The sequence below is a fragment of the Solenopsis invicta genome, chromosome 14 (assembly GCF_016802725.1).
Source record: "Solenopsis invicta isolate M01_SB chromosome 14, UNIL_Sinv_3.0, whole genome shotgun sequence".
Lineage (NCBI taxonomy): Eukaryota > Metazoa > Arthropoda > Insecta > Hymenoptera > Formicidae > Solenopsis > Solenopsis invicta.
In genome coordinates this window covers 19,263,249-19,285,822 of record NC_052677.1, presented here as the reverse complement: position 1 = coordinate 19,285,822, position 22,574 = coordinate 19,263,249, and the positions used below count along the sequence as shown (strand labels likewise).

The following is a 22,574-nucleotide window of genomic DNA, read 5'->3' as shown; positions in this document are numbered from 1 at the left end:
GCGCGAGAGGAAGAGAGAAATATGAACAATGGGGTCGATGTTTACGACGACGACTCTTGCAGTTGGCACTCGCGAAATATTGGTCGTTTTTCGTTCGCAGTATTTAAATGATACATCCCTAAAATGCGCGCCCGTGCAATTGGTATGCTAATACCAACGTGAAGAGCCCGGACGCCAAAGCATCGTTCGCGTAACGAATTCTAAGCTTTAAAAGCAACTTTAGGAAACGTCGACAAACGAGATGACGAGGTGAAATACTCTGTTCAGATTGGTAATTCCATTGAGGATCATTGGGACGCGACAAGCTTACAATTTTGTTGAAAAATTAGAAGGAGGGAAAGAGAATTAAAGTACCCGGAGGTATGTTTTAACTCTATCAATGTTAGTATTTCAACGAAAGAAAAATAAATAAATAAAAGCAAAAAAGTTGTGACTTTCTCCTCAACAGTTTCACAGACGAAATATTCTCTGTTATTCCGTCCGATATAATTTAAATAACGGTGTTTAAACAAAGTTTCGAGTTTAAGTACACGCCGCATTGACGTACAGAGACCTGTAATTTACCGCTTCGTCGGGAAAGTGTCGGGAGTACCGCGGGTCGAGTTTCTTTCTCCTTTTATTTTTAAAATCACGATGAGCCTGTAATCCTATGCCGTTGGTCCTTGATGTGTAAGTTTAATGAAAGTTCGACGTGCCTTGGAGCAACCTGGCTATTTTAACCGATACCCTATTATAATCGACGTTGCTTGACTGAGCTAACGAGAACGAATCGATCGTCGGACAAAGGGCGGGCGAGCCTCGTTTGAGTTTCTAGGAAAGTTATTGATTCGACCCAAATCCGTTCGATTCGAATCCGTAAGCGAATCTTCCGTCGATATCTCGCAACATGCATCAATAAAATTACAACTGACGGTATTAAATTTTATTAGGATGCATATTCACTATCAAAATTATTGATAATCAAAAAAGTTTACACAAAGTTTAGAGAAATATACTTATTGATATACAAGTATTCGATAATCTTTTTGCAAGAAAGAGGATCTATAAGATCATGTTGTTACTAGAGGAGAATAGATAAATGTGTAAAATCATGTAATTAGAAATAATTGACACAAAGTATAACAAAAATATTGAAAAAAAAAAACACAATTGACAATGATATAGTTCAATAATAATAAATCTTGTTAAATCACTGTGTCAAAATTGCTGCAAAATCATATCTTTTTTTTTTATATATATATATATAAAGCGTTGGATAAAATTATTCCGCTGTATATTTCGGAGTTTCGACCAAACAGTGGCTTGCAATTTGACAAGCAATAGCGGGGAAAAATGGCGATTTTTGTTTCACAACGCGGCTGCGAATTCAGCCGAAAGTTACGATGTCCATCAAATATTTGGCTTCCACCTTCCGCGTGTATAATCGCGAGCGGCCTGTTTCTCCATCAAGCTCATCCACCACGCCGAACGGCCGCTCGCTCGCAATTTAAACTTTAATCGCGAAAGCTGTGGAACAATAGAGGCCACGATACAGAGATGCAAACAAAAGATATGCATTATAGACTGGTTCCAGAAAAAGAGTAGAAAATCTCCCAGTCCCGATTCATTCGAAACAGCTATTAAACGCTCGAAACGCAACATTCTAGCAATGACGCACGCGGGAAAGGGAGAGGAGAGTAAAGAGGGGCCTCAACTAAAAATTGTATGGTAGCTTTCGTAATATCCGGTTGCGCGTATTAATTAATGTAATCTTTGAAAATTAGATTCATACTAGATTCGTTCGCGATCTATTACGCGGCTGAATGCAATTGACAGTCATCGACGCGCAATGCGTCTAATAATAATAATTGCAATTATGATGACAATAATAACAACAACGACAGCAATAATAACGACAATAATAAGGGATTCCGCAATTTGCCGTGCCCGTGCATCGTTCTAAACTCTGTCGGTCCCCGTTGGTGTTCGCAACGTTTATTCCAAATTCAGCCGTGAGCTTTTACCATCACATCGCCAAATATCCGTGAGCTATTTTGTATTTAACTCGCGTCCTTTAAATATTTCATGTCAATTACTTGATTTCCCGACTGTTCGTCGGAAAGCGGAAAAGCAATTCACGTTCGCGAAAAACGTTCGCGTAAAAATGGCCGCGTTTTTAATGCGACGTAATTCTCGATTCAATGGGAGATTCACTCCATTTTATACGTATCGTTCATTATCACATAGATGAGACTTCACTTAAACGAGAGCCCAGTCGCCGTAGTTTATCTAGAGATTCCCCTTTGTTCCCCGCTATCGAAAGTCGATCGAGGTGGCACGAATTCTGGCGGAAACTTCGTAACTGAGCGTCGTGAACAGAAAGCAGCGGTCAAGCTTACTTAGCTCGACAGAAGCCATTCTTTTCCGCTTTTTATACCAGCGACAAAAATTCCTTTATTACGCTGCTCCTGAAAAGCGTCAACCCGTTAAAGCGGCATTACGTCGACGGCGTCGGCGAAAAAACGGGAAAACTGGGGGCTTTTTTGCAGCGGGCACCTCAGCACATTTCGCGTACGGTAAAATATTAAGAATTCGTACTGAGAATATTAGATACGGCGGTGCAAAAGTAACCCGTCGAGCAAAAATCGACACCAAAATCAAAGAATACGCCCGTAAAATTTTATTTTGAAACGTGTTTCGCGTGGGAAAAAATAATAAATTGGATACCTGATAGATTCGATCACAAAGATACAAATTAAATACTTACTGCTAATTCTATTAAACATTCTAGCTATAAAATGTTGAGATACTCGAAAATTCAATCGAGATAACCAGTAATTCGAATCGGTATGAACGGAATGCATTTTGTATGTACGGGGGTTGTTTGAAATTCTGCGCGAACATAAATATATATGGTAATTGGAAAGAAATATTATTTGCATTATTTTGTGCTGCGCCATCTTTTACGTCACCGGGAAAAATTTTATTCATGCGAACATGTACTTCGATTTGTTATTTTGCATATTGATTAAAAATCTTTTTATTTGCGTCTCTGAGCGCCAGCTCAAAAAAAAGAGTGTCACGCGCCGAAGCCGACATCGCTCTTTTCCCTGTTTTGCTTTCACACGACCTCGAGCGATCGCGCTCCTCTTTCACTTTTATGCAAACATTTTCGAACGATGATATGACTTTTTTTAAAAGATATTTGATAACAGCACGATTTTCTAACCGTTCCATTTTTTTAAGGGCATCAAACGAACGTTTAGTCTCTCTGTCGCCAAGATAAAATACCTTGTCAGAATAAAATTAAAATTTCGTTGACGATATTGTAAAAGATGGCACAATAAAACCATGCAAATAATTCTTCTCTCCCCAGCGTCTATACATTCATTCGCAAAACTTTTCAACCCCTCGTGCAGAGTTGCTAGGGATTTGAAGAATTTTCTCCCAAAATTTGATTTTGTTAATTGTTATTATCACAAAGATTTTTTTGAGAGGCTAAAAATATTATGGATCTTTATATTTTCCTCTCCTAAAGACTTTCCTAAACTTTTCGTCTACCCAAAAAATTCCCTGTAATAATAACAGAGAGAGCCTACGTTTGAAGGAAAATCCGTCAACCTAGCGACTTTGCCAGACCTCAGACCTATTACGCTGACATAAAACATTTTTTCAATGTATAATTCATTCATTTGTTAATACATATATGGAGCATTCCACGTAAAAAGGGTCCACCTAAAAATAAACTGTTTGAGATTTTTAAAATGATAATGAAAACATGTTAATGGACATATTGTATAAAGTTGATGATAAAAAAATAAGTATTATATGCCTTGCATTAAAAATATTAAAAGCTATTGTTTAAATTTAAAAAAAACTTTTTTCTTTTTTTTTAACATTTGTAGCTAAAATTTTAATTGTAAAACATTTTTACAGACATGATTTTTTAGGTCTTTTTCCATACTTTCAGATAAAAACGTCAATTTTGGTGAGAAAAATTTAATAGCAGTAAAAAAAATTAATTTTTTAGTTTTAAATAAAGAAATGAACAATTATATTTATTTTTAAAAATCTTAAAAAATTCTCAAAAATACTTCATTACATGTAGAATATCGTACCATAAAGCAAAATGTGGGATCGCAATGAGATCCTCTCAAAAACAAATATTTTTTTCAATACAAAATTATAATTTCAACCAAAAGCTATATAATATCAATTTTTATTGGTAAATTATTTAATACTACGTAAATAATATATTTTTAACAAATAACTATAAAATAAAAAATAGTTGTAACGTTTTTGTCTTTTATTGGAAAATAATCAAGTCTAAAGAATATAAAGAAAATTCACAACTATTATCTAGCATTTAGCTGAAATTATAATTTTGTATTGGAAAAAATCTTAGTTTTCGAGAAGATCCCATTGCAATCCCAAAATTTGTTTTATAGTACGATATTCTACATGCATTGAAGTATTTTTGAAAATTTTTTCAGATTTTTAAAAATGGATATAATTAGATGGACCCCTTTCACGTCGAATGCCCCATATATGTTATAATTTTACATTTATACTCTTTTTTCATCTCTCACACAGATTTTAGATTTATTCGCTAAAGTATTTACATGTACTGCAGGCCAAAAGTTTAAAACATTTATGATTTTCCCACATCTAACGAAGAATTAAATATTTCTCCCCCCCCCCCCAAAAAAAACGTAAAGATATAAAAATACTTTAAAAAGCATTTTAAAGAGCAACGAGAAAGCTTTAAATTCGTGTTTCGATTTTGTCTCTATAATATTTAGTTGCTAAATTACATAAAATCAAAAAATGATATTTTCTTCAATAGTTTTGAAGCGCTAATAAAACAATATAAAGCAAAAAATATAAAAGTACTTTAAAATAGGCTTCCTAAGCTTTAAAATACTTTTTTAAAATGATACAATTTTTTACAATAATATTATAAAATAAATTATAAAATTATATAAAATTATATAATAAATTATAAAAAAAAACTGCAAAAAAACGGATAAAATGTATTTTTTAATAAAAATCATTGACAATCGAAAAGGTCTTTAAAAGTTTTAAAACAAATTGTGCAAATCAAGCATATTATAAAATATTTTATCTTTCTCTTTTTCCGTTAAAATCTTTTAGTTTCGAGGTAAAAAACATTTACCAAAAGATGTGAGTTTCTATTAAAAAATTTGATATTACTGCGAAAAAACATCACACTAATTTAAAAAGAAGCATTTAAAAATTTAAAAAGCCTATTTAAAAATATTTTTATGTTACATTTGCTCAATAATGTTTCATTACGCTACAGTGCTTTAAAGTAAAAAAAAAATATGAAAAAAATACTAATTTTCTTATTTTATGTAATTTAGAAGCAAAATATAAAGACAAAATTAAAACGGAGATTTAACTATCTATCATTGCTCTTTAAATTACGTGTTTAAAAATTTTTTTGCAATTTTTTTTTTCCACCAAGAATTTTGTGTAAATAATATCCCATTATGTAACTTCAAAAAATAAAAAATCTTTTATCGCACGCGTCAACGAGAGCGAAAGCTGCGGCTTAGAAACCCGCGACGATAAATCTCACGGTTCACGTACTGAAACGTATTCTCTGATTCGCCGATTTTTAGCGGGAAAACTGGCGGGATCAGCGGTCGGAAACCGAGCCCCGGAAACTGTGAATCCGGAAGCGCAAATGCAACATCGGTTCGCGCGTGAGCTTGTACGCTAATTGAAAGCCCGCGTTCGTACTCGCGCTCGCGCGCGACCGAAACCGCATCGAGTTAAAAGTTAAACAAATGTCGAATTTAATTTAACCATACACCAAAGTTGTATGTACACGGAGTGTCAAAATTGGTGGGAGGTGGGTGCGCTTCCTATGGACTTTAGAGTCGCGTGTTTTGCCCGCGCAAAGATAATAACAATTATTGAAAATGTTTCATTCTAAAAAATTTCAAATTTTATCACCTTCTTCGTAAGATTTATTTGCAGTTTTAAATACTTCTCTTAGCACTTTCAAAAATTACAATATCGTCTGGAATAACGCAAGGAAAAAATACAAATAAGAAAAAAATAATAATAATTTCTTTGATTTTTTTAGACTCTCTTTGACAGTTTCTCGGTGAATTTCCAAACACGTAGCAATTTCGATTGTCTTTGCGAAAATAAATTCCCCGCAAAGTCCTACCATTCTTGTGGGAGTACCGACCGCGAGTTTTCTTGTTCGGAGAAATCGGTTTGCGACGCTCTGGATGTTATCGATCGTCTCAAAATAATGTCCTTTTGGGTGATTCTGCCGAGGAGGAAACAAGTTGCCGCGACGAAGGTGACAAAGAGAGTACACTTGGAGCACCGAAGTGTTTTCGAGGTGGGTCAAAAACTCTCGCGCGAGATGCATTATCCCGATGCAAAACGTCGGTGTGACACTTGTTTTCAAACCCATTCTCTTGCCAAGAATCAACAATTTTTACGAAAGCCCGAGAGAATGTCATTTTGGTTCGAATCGATGACAACCGAAGCATCGCGACCAACGCTTGGCAGAATATCGCGCAAAAAACTGTCATATATAGAAAAAACAGTGACAAATTAAAACCGATGTATTTATTCTATTTAATAATCATTGTTTTCCACGCAGTACCGGTCAAAAATATATAATAATAATAATTTTAATAAAAAATTCTGATTCTTGAAGATATTGTTGTTTTCTATTCGATATTTTTTCCTCTTTCGACTTATTATTGTTATTAGAAAATTACATTAATGAAAATATATATTTTTTTGAAAATATATACACGATTGAGATTTTTCGAATCACTATCATATAAAGATATGTTTCGGACAAAAGTTGTACAATCGGACGGGAGATGAAAAAAAAATACAATTATTTTTCAATAAAATTTAATTTTACAAGATCACATAAAGTCGTACATTTAAGTGAAATTATGTGATTTCTTTTATATAATATGATTCCTCTGATTATTTTGTATACAAAAGTATTAAGGTACATGTATAGAAAAATTAATACTTTACGAGATATTTTACACTTTATTCTAGTATATTTCGACGGAAAGTATAAAATAACTCGTAAGCTATTTAGTTTTTAACAATTGTACCCGAGACTTTTGCAAAAAACAATAAAACAACTGTTAAGCGTAAGAAAAATACATAGTTGCTTCAAAAGATTATGTAATTTGCAAAATGCAATTAAATATTTTTTTATAATATGTAGAGTAATTGGAGGAATCAAGTTATGTAAAAAAAATCACACAATTTCATTTAAAAAATGGTAATGACCTTGAAAAATTAATTCTTTTCGAAAATCAATTTTACCATTATTAGTCCCCCTTCGGATCGTACAACCTTCGTTTGAAATGTTTTTCCATATCTTCTATGCTTTTCGAGAAATCTCAATTCATCATTTGAATTTCGTATGAACTCCATATATGAAATGATTGATTGTTATTAAATAGAATATATTAGTTTTAATATTTTTTAAGATATTAATGTTGTTTCTGTGTAAGTAGTATCATACAATATTAAATAAAAATCTTTCCGTTATCCGATATATCGATACGAGCTGAAAGAAAAATCGTACGAACTATTACCTTTTATCATCTTCACATTATCGATTTTCCATGATAATCCCCACAAAATGCGCCGACGAACAAATTTTAATTACAGCGTCTAACATAAGTATTCGGGAAATTTTGAAATTTAACCCCGTTCGCGTAACGTATTTTGTAACCCTTTTAATTCCGCTTTGGCGCGCTACATTTTGGTCGAGGATGGGATAGCCCTCGAGCGAGATTTAATCGTTCGATTTATCGTCTCGCAGCGAGAAATAATTCGGATTTATCGGGCAATCGGGGGAGGGAGGAAGGGAGGGAGGGAGGGAGGGAGCGGCGTCGGCCGGCATCAGCATCGACCGTGTGCGAATCCAACGCGGGTGGACCCGGACGAGGATATCGCGAAAATGAAATTCCGGTTCGCTTTTATTGCCCCATGTCATTTGATTGCACCGATCTCATCGGGCCGCTTTATTATTGACGGTACAAATTTTCACGGAAGTTAACCGTTCGCCGCGAAACCCGTCCGTTCGCTCGCCCGACATCATTCCAACATTGTCATGGGGGATGAAACGGGATGCAACCGGGTTAAGCGGGTCAAAATGTGGCTGTCGTCCACTTTGACAATATTCACTTAATTGCGCGCAAAATATTACTATTAACCTCCACCCTTTTAACTGCGGCGTGCACAAAAAATGCTGCCTCCAACTTTACCGATAAACAATATATAAATGTGTGCCTCGGGTAATCGGATTAACGATTATTGATCACGGTAAAGTCCACTTTGGACGATCTATAATTCGCGACAGAATTCAGAACAGGATTCCATTTATGATTTTATGTGCCATGAATTATGATTTGTGTGTATGCACACTCCGATATATGGATCCTGTGTACGCTTGCATTTTGATTCCGTCAATGTTTTCTGCTTTATGCGGCGGGCATAAAATTATTAATAAAACCGCCGCGCGAGTTACAAATGATCTAATCTAAAATCAACATAGAAAAAAGAATATTCTCGTTTTGAGATTATCATTACGTTCGAAATGTTAAATATTAAAATGAGTTTATACATTAAATAGACGTAACTTGCTCGCACGAAGAATTTTCTACAGTTTCCAGACAAATGTATTCTCATTATTCAATAGTAATTTTTATGAGTCGAGAGGAAGAAATATCAAATAGAAAATAACAATATATTTAAGAATTAAAATTTTTTAATTTTTTATTATAATTAAAACAATCATATTGTGCTCTAAAATATTTTTCTCAAATTCGAGATGTCTAATTCTTTAAAAAAGTTAGATAAGATTATACGTGAAACAATAATTGTTAAATAAAATGTATTAGTTTTTATTCGATGCTAATGTGTGATACCGCTTCTTTTTCTGCGGGAGTACTATATAATTTTTTAAGGAAGAAAAATAACGTTATTACAAGAACGTAAAATTTTTTAGCCATTTCAGCAACAGTTTTCGATAGTAATAATTTTCATGCGAATCATCGGTGCTGCTGCAATAAGATAATACGATATTATACGTGCTCGCTAATGCATGATAATTCGTTAAATTATCGTAATTAATAAATCATAATGTGAGCTAATTCAACTATTCGTGATTGATCATTTGATTTGATAATCGTTAATCCAATGTTGAATCAAATTACATTGTGCTCATTCGCGTGCGTAACCAGCGGCAATTTTTCTCGTTGGTAACGTATCATAATTCAAGACGACTACCCGACGTATATCGGAGAATTATTATCCGCTGGGATATCCCGTATCCTGAGACGGCGCCCAAATGAAGTTAAGCCACGCGATCTCACCGCAGACGCAACCGATCGATTTTCCTCGCATCGAAACGGAAGATCGGGTCTTGTAGTTTCATCCAACGTCTCGAAACCATTTTAGACGATCCATTATTCCCGACAGAATTCGCAATGGAACTCTACCTACAAGGTGTCCCAGAACCATTAAGAGCACACCAGTCCGAATTTACGGTGGATAATGAGTTTATGTTATCATATTTGCGATCAAGCGCGTAAGAGGATAGTAAATGGAATCTTCTGCACCAAAAACAATGTTCTTTGCAACAACTTAATAATTAGTTTTAAGGAATATATTCGTTAAAACGCATTAAATTATCCATTTTATTATCTCTATACTCTAAATTTTATCCAAAGGACATTGAGTTTATAATTAATTATAATACATTAAAATTAATTATAATCAGTTTATAATTAACGCTCTTGACAATGAGCGTTAATTAATAAGCGTTTTCAATAAACCGAGTAAATTCAATAAAGTGTATGAAAATAACATCCCAGCGAATTCAAAGGAAAATGTGATGTATAAAATTTTGTGTAAAGATTGCGACGTGTCCTATGCATAAGCCAGAGCGGTAGAAAATTAAAAAGTTAGAATAACCAAATCACATTAATTGGAACACTATATAACGACTATTCTCTCATTACTGAATACAGGATTTATTTCATCGTGGGTTCAATTGGAAGAATATCCGAATTCTTGACGAGTGTTTCTTACGAGCGATTGATATCGGAAATACTTCGTATCTAATGAAAATAGAAGAAAACAGTTCTTACAAGAAGATCCTTTTTAATTTCTACAAGTAAACACGCTATACGGACAACCAAATCGTTTTATATAAAAGCTGTCCAATTCAGTTGGTCGGTCACGTACTAAAAATAGTTATTTTTTTTTAACCGTCGTTTGCATGGCGATCGTTCTCAATTTATATCGAATGCCCGCGGGCAATGGTTCGTAACGAATTTTTAAACGGCTTTTTAAATAACCCACGTATATTGCATTTCACCATGTTTCACCCCATTACCTCGACTGAGAACATAATTTTTCAGTAGACGTCAGAGTGTCACGATGGTCGTATTCTTAAACCAATATCGATAATTTTAAATAAAGTTGCAACACACACACACCCACATACACATACACATTTTTGTTGTTTATTCAATTGAATTCATTACGGATACACGAAGAGAATGGTTTCATTTAAGTATTTAAAATTTAATTGGATGCGAATTTGAAAATAATTTTTGTTAAACCATTAAAATAATGATGTAGAGATTAAAACGGTTGTTATAGAAAATTTTCAAAATTTGCTTGAATGTCTTTTATAACTATCTCAATCCAACAAAATTATTTTCAGGTCTACATCATTAGCTAAATTTTTAAATACTTAGGCAGAACGTTTTTTTTCCTCATATAATTTTGTTAATTTTATCACATATATGTGTGCTAAATCACATATATGTATTGTATAAATTATATACACACTGAAAAAAGAATTTGATAATAGCTAAAAGTTGAGTAAAACGATATAAATTAAATATTTGATTAAAATAACCAAAAATAATTTTATTTTTCTAAATATTTAGTTATTATAATCAAATTTAGTAATAAATTTGATAATAAATTTGATTATACTTTTACTAAATGTTATACTCTTACTGACGTTTAGAAAAAAAATTATTTTTGGTTATATCAAGCAAATTGAATTTAATTGACATTTCATTCAACATTTGGTAGTTATTATCAAACTCTCTTCTCAAGGCGTTGTATAATTTAATTTACATAATTTACCAAATTTAAATTGATTTAGTTAATATTTTGTTAAAGTTCTGTAAATTAAAAGTTAAATGATGTCGCGCTAAATATTTGCCGTTTCAAAATTTAATCCATGGAAATCGCTCACGTTCGATTACTCGCAACTCGGAAGCCATCTGTCTCTCGACATTCTTACCGATAAAAACCGACATTATACAAGAAACAACGCCCGATACCCACTCTCCGGCAAGTCCGGCGACACTCTGTATTTGCATTTAAAAGATCCTCGCTGCAAGGAATTAAGGCGAGCGTTAAATAAAGGAAAGAAGAAACAAAGACGCGAGAAAACTCTTTTCAATTTTGAGCCGATTACGAGACTTGGTATCTTTGCTGAAAGTCTTCGCAGATAAGGAAAACGGGAAGCACCTAATGCAATTTCCTGCTGAATGTAGCGTTTGCGCGGCATTCTAAAATCGATAATCCTCCAGAAATATCTATGGAGAAATATCTCTCCTATCGCGCTTTTCGACGCTTCAGGATATTAGAAACGTGCGTGGATTGCGACGGGAGCCGGAAATGGCTAGCGGGCTCTCGATACTTGGAGGTTCGAGAACGCTTCGAAACCGAGAAGCAGCCGGGAAGGAGGGGAAATAGATTTAATCCCTTTGCATCTATAGCTGCAGGCTCCTGCAGACTCCATCTAAAACTGCAACTCCCCGAGATTGCAGTCGGATGAATAAATATTTACGGAACATCGGGTGTTGTTATATCCGATGATTGGCACGTTTAGCCGATAATAATTAATTTTTATCCGATTAATTATTCGTGAATAATGAAAATAATCAGCGACGAAAAAAGATAGAAAAATCAGACGATATCTTACAATATCGTTAAATAAAGGCACTTTCTCGAACGATAGCCTCCTATCTTTCGTCTATTGTCGCAACGCTGTAATCTTCGAAATCTTCTTTTCGCAAAAGTTCAATCTCTTCGTGAATCGTGAGAATTTTCTTACGGCGATACGATGTATCGAGGCAACGAAAATATACTTGTTGTCGACAAGTTGATTTGTATTTCGTCCAGAGGACGCCCGTGGGAAATGATGATTTCGCATTTTCGCGACCGTAAATATCTTTTACCGACGCATCGACGACAGAGAGTGCTCTTCTTTCGCGCCGTTCTTTCGAACGAGCTGCTCTGGCTTTTTCCGTCTTTTTGCTTTCGCTTTTGTCGACGTAACGCGCGCGATGTAACCTACATTCGGCGAGGAGCGAGCGATAAAATACGTAGTGCGTATCGCATCTCCATATAGCGAGAGACGCGGAAGAGAAACGAGGCTGCATAGAGCGATAAGTCCGATAAGTTTTCACCGTATTTAACATATTCTGGGGTTCGATCCTTTCGAACCAGAGTGCCTGTTGTCGTAACAGTCTCTAGCTTTTACTAGTTTTTACTACTGGGAAAAGAGGAAATGGAATTCAATTTACATAGCGCCGAAAAAAGGTCGATGGGATCGAAAAAAGTGCATATAACAGGCGAATCATTAGACATTTCGTCCGCGCGAGTTTTGGTTCTTTTCTCTAAATAATTGAACCAAGACGATCTAAAAATGCGCAATTGCGTGGCTCTTAAAAAATAAAATAAAATAAAATTGTGTTCAATAGATGGATTTAATTCTACGACCAGAGTGACGAATTTTATCGTATCTAAAATTCGAATGAAAAACGACCAAGGACTCGTGCATCGGCTACTATCGACGTACTGTCGTATATTCACGCGGGATCATATATCCACGCGAGGATAGGTCGATATTTTCCGCGCGACCTTTCGGCCCGGAAAACAGTCAAAAATATATAGAAACGACCCCAAATCCTCGCCGGAGAATGAGGAACAAAAGAATGGGCACGAGTTGGGAAGCCGCGTTCCCAAGCTTTGCCGGAGCACTCAATTTTTCAATACCACGAGCGAAAAATATGCGCTCCTCCTATTCGCGTATTTGTATTTGCATTGTCCCCTTTTTGTTGTCATTCGTGAACGCTTTTATACGCGAGACAGTTCCCGGCATCGGGAAAATAAACAGAATATCATCGAAAAGAGGGTCGAGTAATTAGAGACCGCTCGTGTCCAAAGCTAACTGCGTTCAAAACGCGAGTGAGCGCTTTTGTAAAATCAGCTTTCGAAATAAGAAAAAGTACGGAAAGCTGATAGAAATGAAAAATATGCATCGTAATATCCTTTACGTTTTTCCTTTCAAATGCGCTTTCCATATCCGCTCTCTCGGAATAAAATGATGATACCGATGATAAATATTGCTAATAGAACATTTTCTCATTTACTTCTCACGGTTACTTCAATTTAACAGAATTTTAATCTGAATATAAAAATCGACTATTATTAATTTAATTACAGATTCGGCTAAATGACATAATTTACTTGTATTAAAGGCAATAACGTCAATGACTAGCTCACTTTTACAAGAGTAATCAGGAAAAGTTAAGGACCAATAACTAGCAATAAATAATAACGTGTGTAGTGTACTTTGCGGCCTATATTTCCTTTAATAAGGGAAAGTCACAAAATCAAAAATGACACATTAAGATACAACGTATAAACAAAAGGACAATCGATATAGGTCTATCATAAAAATAGAATCTTGCTCGACTTTTTCTCATTACATCTGACCTCATCATTGAATACGAACATTTGTTATTTATCAATTACTTTTATATTTTACTCTATTTTTAGAACCGATGGACCCGCATCAATTTATTCGTGTTTATTTTTCTTTAAACATCATTTTATCTTGACTCATACAATATTTTCAATTTTGATATGGCCTTTCTGTTTCATTTTTAATAAATTTATATTTAGTAATATTCATTGTAATTCAATGTACTTTTATATACTATTAAAAATCGGCAGCAAAATTTAATATAACGAAATTGCAAGCAGCTATATTAAAAAACATTTAATGTTTTTGTCAAAAGTGCACCAAATTTCATGCATACTTTTCAATTGTAGATACATTAAATTTTATGTATTGTACTTTAAATTTAATATTTAATTTAAAATTACATTTAATAGCGTAATATTTTTTACAGTTTTTTGAAAATTTTATAATTTTTTTATCATCAAGAAAAATTTCGCGTTAGTAGAAATCATTTTCTTCAATATTATAAACACAAATAAGCAAAGAAGAATTTTTCGGATTTTGATGTCAATAATATTGGAGAATTATTATATTTTTAAGCAACATATACATTATTTATTGCTCGTTGGTATTTATTAATTTTCCATGACTATATTAAAATATTTTAGAAAAGAATCCAATTGATTTTTCCGCTCGCAGACAAGTAATTTATAAACAAAAATATATATAGGGGACCAAAAGTTACCGGTATATGTATTATAATAATACTGATTACAATTTTATTTAATGCAAACAAAATTATAACAATTATATAATAACAACACGATTCCTCTTCCGAGTTCGTAGCGAAAGAAATGGAAAATCGATGCTATCGCGAAACAGCCAGGAACTTCTCGCCGTTTGTGAACGGAAAAGAGAGGAAAGGAAAATCGGCTGCATGCGGCTGATAATATTCAGATACTTTACGCCATTTCTTCTTGTCGACTCGACAGTCGAAATGTTCCGCAAAAATGAAATAAATCGTCTACCTTCAACTGTTAGTTTTAAAATATCTTTTTGCAAAGTATAATATGATGAATGTTAATTAGATATTATGTAATCTTTTAGACCTTTAGCTTTGTTTCCAGTATTCCGTGGGGCTTATGTTATAAAAGCGAATTCATTAAATTAATCTGCGAACAGACAGACCTATGTGGTGTGTTTTGTGCGAACAGACAGACCTATGTGTGTGTGTGTGTGTGTGTGTGTGTGTGTGTGCATATATACATGTAATATATATAATGCACATTGAGTATTTGATCTATGTCAATATCTTTGTATCTAGATGTGTCATTGTAGAAAATGAGTATTCTCCATGGACCGGGAACTTTTGTGAGTGTCCTTGTCGAGCGGTATGACCCGGCAACCGTCAGTAGACAACAATACGCAGTTATGTAAGTACAAAATCGTCGCATTTCTAATTTCTCTTCAATGACCGAGCGTGTCAAGCAACAAATTTTTATAAAAAAGGTCATCACCAGCAATGAATCGTGGACTAACGGTTGTAACCCTGAAACAAAAGACCAATCTTCTCAATGGAAGACGGCAGAAAAACAACAACCGAAAAAAGTGCGTTAAAGTCGGAGAAATGTGAAGGTAATGTTCACTATTTTTTTTCCGACCACGAAGAAAGTGTTCATCATGAATACATTCCACGAGATCAGACGGTGAACAAGGAGCATTATCTATCTACGAGTTCTGAAAAGATTACAAGATGCAGTAAAAACGACCTCGTTTGCAGAAAAGCGCTGATTAGCTGTTTCGTCATGATAACGCATCTGCCCATTCATCTCACGTTATCCAGAAATTTTTGACGAAACAACGACATATTCCAAGTTCGTCAATCCTGATACAGCTCCGACTTTTAGTTGTTGTCGAAACTAAAAAAACCTCTTAAAAGAAAAGATATTAATTGATATAGAGGACATAAAACAAAATGCGAGACAGCTGGATATTCCTCAAGCTCAGAGTTTAAGGACTGCTTCAGAAAGGGAGGCGCGCTGAAGATTGTGGAAAAGGCTGTGGTTTCCAAAAGAAAGTACTTTGAAGAGAACATAATTGCCGTTGATACAGAATAGCTCTTTCTTTTCGTATGGCGTATAGCGTGAGGTCGAATATTTTTCAGACAGATCTCGTACAATTATTAAAACATAATAGTTTACGAAATATATCAGAATAAGACATAAAATATCTCATAAATCATTAATTTTTCGACAAATATACCATAACACTTTTATATGCAGAATAAGAGAAATTATATTAAAAAATCATATAATTTCTCTTTAACAAATTTGAAAATTAATTTTACCGTTATTTATCTTCTTTTAAATTATATAATTTCTGTACATTATTACATAATTTTTTCAATGCCTTGATTTCGAGATATTTTGCCAATTTCGTACTTTTTCCTCACTCCGTGTGGTGTATGTGTTTCATATAATTAATATATAATTTGTGGATTACGCAATGCGAATATATATGTGTATAGCCATTGCGTAATCCACAGGCTTCTATGTATTCATAGTTAAGTCTTGGAAACTAACGTTTTAGTTCAAGGATCTCGGTGCCCCGATGTTCGCGCGAGTTACAATACCCACATAGCGCACGATATCCCGCTGGATCTCCATGATCCCAATTTATAGGACGTCCGGGGATCTCATGCGGGAGATAGCATTATCTTCCACGATTTTTCCACTAAGGAAAAGATTGCTCCAAAGAATCCGTAGTTTGAAGGGACATTCAATGATTTGAGGACAACTCGCGCGCTGCGGCTTTCTGCACACCGAGTGAAACTGAAGTGAACTATTTTTAGAATCGCGTGCGATCCCGTTGCAACGATCCGTTGGATTTTAATGCCAAGGAAAAAATCGCCTCTGAATGTGTATCAGTGAGCGAGCGAGCAAGCAAGAGAGAGAGAGAGAGAGAGAGAGAGAGAAAGAGAGAGAAATCTGCGATCGTTAAAGCGTCGATGCAAATGACGATATCGCGGAGTCGCCGATAACGATGAGCGTCGTTTCTCGTTTAACACGGAGATTCGGAGGCTGAGAAGGTACGATGATGCGTCACGATGCGAAATCCCTTAATCGCTTTTCTCTTACACGCGCATTCGCGCGTAATCGAGTGTGAATTAAATACAAAGAGTTTGGTCCTCGCGTTACATTGACTCGCGCTTTTAAAAGAATCGTTTTCGGGCGCTGCAGTGTTAGTCAATCACGTTTTTAACTGTAACAAGAGATAGGAGAAGAGAACGACGGGCGTATCAATACTGCAAAAAACGGAAATCGGCTCAAGTGTTCGCTGCATTTTAATTGTGTCTCCAACTATTGCATCCCATTTCGTTATTTTTATTTTGCGAAAGAAGCCGGAAGGCTCAACAAAACGGAGATATATATCTGAAAGTACGATAGACGAAATCGATGCCTCAATTTATTAAATAATCCAAAATTTCTCCTCTGTGGCTTTGTACAATTACAACTGCTTTGTCTGGTAGAAAATAAGAGATATATTTCTCTATTGCGTTCTTTTGAAGAAAGCAATTAGAAATAAATTAAATAACGTTACAGATTATTCTTATAATTAATTTTTATCTCTTTCAATTTCCTTTAATTTCTTTATTTCTCCCTTTACTGTTCCACAGCTGGTACAATCACGAACTAATACAATTCCTCCTCCCTCTTCCTCCACCCGTCGTCGTTTCCCGTCGGGAAGAGGCGCCTATTCGTCTTGCCACGCGACGCGATACGATAGACAGTCATCGATTTTGGATCTATCGAGAGATCAACCGCGTGCTTTATGGCACATCGCAGGGTTCTCGCGAGGGACATCCGGCGCACGTGTGTCAGGAATAGTCGCCATAAATAGGGATTTCCGTCGTTGGATCGATCTCTCGACGAATGGTAACGCTTTCCTTTTGTTGCTTCTATCGTAATTTCTTTCTCGTGAGCAATGTGCCAAATTGTTTATCGGTCTTGTCTCACCAAATATAGATACGATCGTCTAATAATTTAGGAGCACTCGACACAGGAGTTGTCGTTCGAATAGTAGTTCGAATGTATTCTTGATGCAAAATCAAAATGTTAAGATCGAATGAGATTTCTGCATGCTCCACTTAATTCATCAAAATTTAAGTAAAACGTGTTACACGTATATAAAAATATTATTACATTATTAATGAAATAGTAGAAAAAGAGAAAAAAAATAAACTCCAGAAATAAGTCAGGAAAATATTTACATCTGCCAATGTAAGCTTTCGCGATTAATAATGTGTAAAATTAATAATTGTTTACTTACAATAAATAATAACAAACGCAAATGATTCAACCCTTTGAGTTCTTTTCCATGCGTAAAATAAAAAAAAAACAACAAAGAAAAAAGTAACGAATAAAATTGGCAAATGTATATATATAATATTTTCTTTATTATTGTCATTATTACAATATATTGAAATAATATTCAATAATATTACGCAGTGCCGTTACTGAAGCACAGATCCAGAATCCAAAACAAAAAGAGACCTTAAAATCCCTAAAATAAAACTGACCAAAAAAATAGTCAAATTTAATATTAAAAAATTTTTAATTTTGTTGCTATGCTCTTAAGCTCGAAGCTTCGACATTAATACAAAAAATCGAAACTGCAACTTATACAGCTTGTTTTATTATTTTTTCTTCCAAAAAATTAAAAAAAGCTCCCAAACATAAAACTTTGTCCAGAATACGTGGAAAACTAGTCACTAGATTCTGATTGTATTATATAAAAGAAAAAATTGTGTAAAAAAAATACTTGAGAGAAGTGGAGATCAAATCGTACTCAATCATGCGGAAATCAACGTATGCACCGTCCCACGCGGCTCATAAAATTTTCCTTCTGTACACAATAAATATGCTAAGCAACAGAATAGTCGGAGCGACGGAGCATTTCACATATCACATTCCGTATATCGCATATTCCGATCAGCAGTCGCGCGTTTTATCGACCTATCGATACGGATGCGATCAAACGAGGGACGAAACAAGGGCACGAATGACATTTTAAGGAGGGCAACGGCACCGTTCGCCGATGAATAATTCAGCCGTTGATTTGCACGACCCGGTGGAAACGTCGGATTCGATTTCGACATCGGTTTTGTTCGCTCCCGGGTGGCGTCGATCGGCGCGGTTAAAATGAGCTTCCACTCTGCGCTCATAATTCGACGCGATGAATAAATGACATAGGGTGTGCCTGTCGCCTAAAGTTGCTAGGCGACGTTTTAACTGCAGCCACCGGCAACAAATTGGAATCGATTTTTCTTCCAGTTTTCTCGTTCATATCGTTGCCCTAACTAATTTATTTAGATATATAACGTTTATTGGATATAACGTTAATTAACATAGGCATACCCAGGACTTTTATTCAGAGAAGGATGAAATGTTTGTAGTTTTTTAATATTGCTATTGTAAAAAAAATATTATTACATACAAAATGACAATGATTATTTCATAAGAAAAACGTTTTTTTTTTAATTAAAAAAATAAAATAGTCCTGTGTCATCTCCTGTGTAAGAAAGATTGCTAAATATCATAAAAATGTGATAATAAATTAAAGTTAAAAAAAAAGAGAAAAATTATGATTAAGGTATAGAAAATCGTATAAAAAAAATTAAAAAATTAAGGAATTATACGACGAGTTTTTTCCAAGTTGATTTGATATATTTTCGGAATTCACAATGTTTTTGTGAATCCCAAAATCGACACAAGGACCATTCAAACAATCTTCTGCCATTATCTCAGTCCTTTAATCTCTTATTAGAGATGTGGTGATCTCTCAGCGTATTTGAAATGTGCTTTTTGCAATTTACTCAGATATAGAGAATATACGGTTTAAACGCCGATTCCGAACGGCCTAATTTAGAGGGGTTCTCATGGCAAGATACTCTCGATGGTTTACCATTACTTTCCAAGAGATAGTGTTCGAATAAAATCAGATGTTTCTGATCGAATCAAATTTGAACCCGAGTCTTTGGCGCAAAGAGCAGTCGCACGACTCTCTACGACTCTACGCCATGATCGCTACATTTTATTACGCGAATAATTTTTAAAATTTTGAAGGGTTAAAACCCTCTCCCCTCCTCCTCTCATAGTAAGAAATGTTATATATGACGTTTGAAAAAAAGATTCAGGTTTAAGAGAGATACTTGGTTTATCGGGTCAAAAATTTAAATTTCTTTTGTTTTAATCGAGATAGTAAAATTCTTAGAGAATATACTCTTAAAGAATTTTAGAATAAAATTCCAAGTATTTTGGAAGTTATAGCTCGGATAACAAATAAACGTCGCGCGAGTATACCAAAGCATTTCTTTCAAATTGGCGAGGAAGATAGAAAAAAAATTATTTGACCAAACGACTTGAGAGTTTTTTTATTTAAATTACTGTTAAGCATTCTAAAATATTTGTAAAAAATAACTTTAAACAATTATTATTGCATGAAAAGAATAAAACTTGTATCGTCAAAATTGTCACTTTCTCTTTAATATACTAAAAATTTTATAATTTTCCACCTTTTTATTTTATTTTAATTTATTGACTATACAATTATATAAAAATTAAAAATATTTTTAGTTTTTTTTTGTTTGTTTCAGACAAAAATTATAGGCTCCATTTTTTTCACTATTTTGCAACTCCGATGGCAACGCGTTTTAATTACTAATTTATTACGGTGTCGTTATGTTAAATGTTTTCAATAAAAAAATTTTTTACATGGTATAAATACGTAACAAAATATCCCTAAAATTTCAAAAAGATCAATTTTACCTTTCTTTGTTAAAAAAAAATCGCGAAAGTCACTTTTCTTTCAGCGGCCTAAATCAGCTGCCCCCCTTAACATTTAATAACCAATTTAATCTTCTCTGTTTCTTTTGAGCTACAGTTTCTCTCATGGAGAAATACAGTCATATTTACAGACAAGCGCGTCATTAGTTTGATACTCGGTAAGCTTCGACGCGACGCGACGAGCATACCGGAAATTAGAATCCTAATTTCCGTTTGATCAAAACGTGAGTCCCACGAGTGTACTCGTCTCGCGCGTCAATACGCGCTGCATATTTCAACGCGAATATTCACGCGACCACGATATAACGCGATATATCATGCGCGCAAAATGAGTGCTCTCATGGATGAGCTTTAACGCATCGCGAGTTAATTAGGTCTCGAAGAGCACCGTCTGTGACGTGGATTTTTTTGCATTCTCGAGGTATTTGCACCTTACTGCCGCCGAATTATTTATTGTCTTTCATTTATCTTCGCGAAAAATACTCTGGCAAATATAAATCGAGAGATGAAGAAATCCTCCCGATTCCAACATCGGCGTCGCAACCATTCAGTTTTTTTTCTTTCTTTCTTTCTTTTCACGTTACACTTGTCGTTTCGCTCAATATTCCATGGTAATTTATCGGGTAGAAATTTACCGCGAAGAAACAGGGCTAGCGAGTAGATGTAAATTCGCCTCATTAATGAGCTCAACAGGTGCGTGGAGAATGAACATCGACCGGAGATTAAAGCCTTTTGACTTTGCGCTTGCTTGACAACAGCGCGCGCGCGCGTCCCTTCGCTCTTATATCGGCAAAATCCACTTTTAATCGGATTATGCATGTCTTTTTAGCCTTCCGGTCGGTGAGGTCAAATCGCTTTGTATCACGAATGAAGGAGGCGAAAGAGAAACGAGGAAGAGCAAAAGGGGGGCCTGGATTAAGTGTGAAACTAGCACGGGCGAGACCGAAACGGAGGGAATCCTCCAATCCCTTCTAGAGGAAATGAGAACCGTGGAAGTGAGAAGACAAGGGAAGGAGACGCGCTTTTGTGCTCTTTGAGCGAAAGAGAATCTCATTGGAAACGAGCGTCTCGACGAAAATACGTTTGACATAAGAAGACGGGAGAGCCTTCTCATCTTCACGTTATTGCCTTGACGGCTTCAGAAGTCTAGTTCATACCAAGATTAACACCAGTAAAGTTGTAGCGACGCGACGCTTAACAATCAGAAAATACGTATGTTGTCAACTTTTAATTTGAAATAGATGCCTCTGATACAAAGTATAGGAATTTTGTCCTGTAAATTAAATATTTTACCACAGGTTTTGTAATTTCAAAAGAAAATATGAATGTTGAATATTCTCAAGACGTAATATGATTTTTTCAGTATTATAATAATTGATCTGATTGATAGTTATAATCAAATTATTTTTTTATATGAAAAAGATTACTACAATTTTTATTATTTTTACTTGTAAAAATTTATAATTACAGATAAAATATGTATTATTATATTTTCAAGTTCAAAAAGAAACATCCGCATACTTTTCTAAAAAAAAATTCACGTAAAAATAATCTTTTTCTCCCTTGAAAAACGATTGTGCCCTCTCAAAGTATTTTCGGATAACGACTCCGCAAATCGATATTAAATCTTGAGAGTTAATCCAGAACTAGTTCGCTTAACTGGGTAACTTTTTGGGTCGCACTCACCCCACTTCGCTCAATTTGACCGCCGGTCTTGGATTGGTCCCGGAATAGTTGGTTATCGCGAGACAACGGCAAACAACGGCAATCCCGTCGTCGGCGTAACCTGCCGAGAGATTTAATTGACCGTTAAACGATCGTTCCACGAGCGAATCGGGACGGCTCTCACTCTTCGTTCAATTAACACTAATTACCCGTAACCGTGGTAATAACTGATGTGTGTGTGTGTGTGTGTGTGTGTGTGTGTGTGTGTGTGTGTG

General features: G+C 34.8%; 1 protein-coding gene across 3 annotated transcripts in view; it reads right to left on the bottom strand.

Annotated features, from left to right (window-relative positions):
- The window catches only part of LOC105207782 (protein-tyrosine sulfotransferase), a 107,849-nt gene that overhangs the window by 11,688 nt on the left and 73,587 nt on the right, over positions 1 to 22,574 (bottom strand). The window contains exon 3 of one of the 3 annotated variants that reach the window (XM_039456982.1): positions 22,321 to 22,420. The exons of the other annotated variants lie outside the window; for them this stretch is intronic. The gene's annotated coding sequence lies outside the window, so the exon portion shown is untranslated. The remainder of the gene's footprint in view (positions 1 to 22,320; positions 22,421 to 22,574) is intronic. 3 annotated transcript variants of the gene reach the window in all.